The sequence below is a fragment of the Poecilia reticulata genome, linkage group LG8 (assembly GCF_000633615.1).
Source record: "Poecilia reticulata strain Guanapo linkage group LG8, Guppy_female_1.0+MT, whole genome shotgun sequence".
Lineage (NCBI taxonomy): Eukaryota > Metazoa > Chordata > Actinopteri > Cyprinodontiformes > Poeciliidae > Poecilia > Poecilia reticulata.
This window is the reverse complement of record NC_024338.1, coordinates 4,843,544-4,845,391: the sequence shown is the minus strand read 5'-3', so window position 1 is coordinate 4,845,391 and position 1,848 is coordinate 4,843,544.

The following is a 1,848-nucleotide window of genomic DNA, read 5'->3' as shown; positions in this document are numbered from 1 at the left end:
ATTTTTTCACTGTTCAGCGTCGGATTCTCTGTTTTTATGCCATAATTCACATCTAGTTCGTCGCTCCGTTTTATGTCCCGCTTCTCCTGTTTCAAAGTTTTGCCTGCTCCTCTTTTTTTTTTTTTTTAACCCCCTAAGGTCCAGGACGGTCGGGAAGCGTATCGATGGAGGGTTAAGGAAACATATCGTTCATGGCGGTCTTCCTTACGCAGCTAAAAATGTTGTGCGACAACATAACCTAGACATAAAATAAGAAAAGTTATAGAAAACACTTTAACACTAAGTCCTTTATGGTTTACTGTCTGTAAGGAGTGGAAAATGTTCCCTTTGTAGCAAAAGTTTGTCTCTGTTGCCTCTTTTAGGAGCTTCTACTCGCTCTATGCCTAGAAGTTTCAGGGATCATGGCCAACTGTCAAGAAAATTCTAGAAACAGAAGATGTCTACTCTTTATAACAAATATTACTTTTATATTAGGAAATCTATATTTTTAGTTATTTTTTAGTTTCACCTAAACCAGRCTGCCAGRGCTTTTTAATCAAGTGTACAACATACGTAGTCCAACGAGTGATTCTGTGTGTARTAGAAAATATTTTGTCCTTATTTTTTAAACACTACCATATTATACTGATGTGCTGACAGCTAAAAACACAACTTGTCTTGTTGGCAAACAAGCAACAACAAAAAACCGCTGAAGAAGCTTTCATTAATGTGCGTTAATGTGTTTATATGAGACAGAATCAGGATGATGGCAAAATGTGGCGAKGAGATAATAAAAGCGTKAAAGGAAAACTGAAACTCCATCAGAGGCGGGTTAGCCAGCGACATGAGAACCAGGCACGGCTATCTGAGAATGACATCCAGCTGGTTAAGTAATCTGAGATGGTTGAGAAAATGAATAAACACAGAAATGATCAGAGAAGGATCTCAGTCTTACTATCCAAAAAGACAAACAGACACAAAAAAACTCAACACAGAGAAATGACCTTTAATTGGAAATGATATTCCATAATGGCTCTGACCTCTTCCTGCCTGAAACAAGCAAGAAGCATTAGATTTTGTCAAACGCACATCAAATATGTTGATCAATATTTCACTTACTACTAATCAAACGCAGCTTGAGCCTTTTGTCAGTTTTCTGGAAGTTTGTTTTGGATTTGTGGTACATAGAAGCTGAATGCTTCTTATCCATGTTTGGTTCTGAGGGTGCAGATCAGAACCAGAACCTGAGATGCCTGGATTGTTGATACAACAACAGCACATCTTCAATGTATTTTGTTGCTAACCTGTTCAGTGATTTATAAACCAACAGTGTTTTAAAGTCTATAGAACTGGGTGATGTGCTCTATCTTCCTGGTTTCAGTCAGAACCCCAGCAGCAGCGTTCTGGACTCTCAACTGTAGTTATCWGATTGATTTTTTTTTTTAGGCAGACCGGTGAAGACACTATTGCAGAAATCAATGTGACTAAAGATAAACACATGGATGATTTTTTCTAGATCTTGCTGGAACATTAATCATATCCTCAAACACCAACCCAAGACAGGCGTAGTGTGGCATCCAGGTCATAACCAACTACACAGGTCGACCCCTCACTGCCTCCTCTCCCCCCACATCCTTCAGCAGCATGCTGGCAGACCTGATGTTTGTCCACCACCAAACGTCTACAGTCACTCTGGTTTCCTGGTTCCAGCTCTTTTCTCTCTCTGTACAGGGGCCATCGTAGCAGCAGAGAACCTGACCCTTAGTAAGACTACAGAACTTCTGTTTCTACTTAACTTTCTGTGTCCTCTGGAAGAAAACACACTGGAGATGAAGCAGCTGCTGACTTTCTATCAATTGTTTGTGGAGA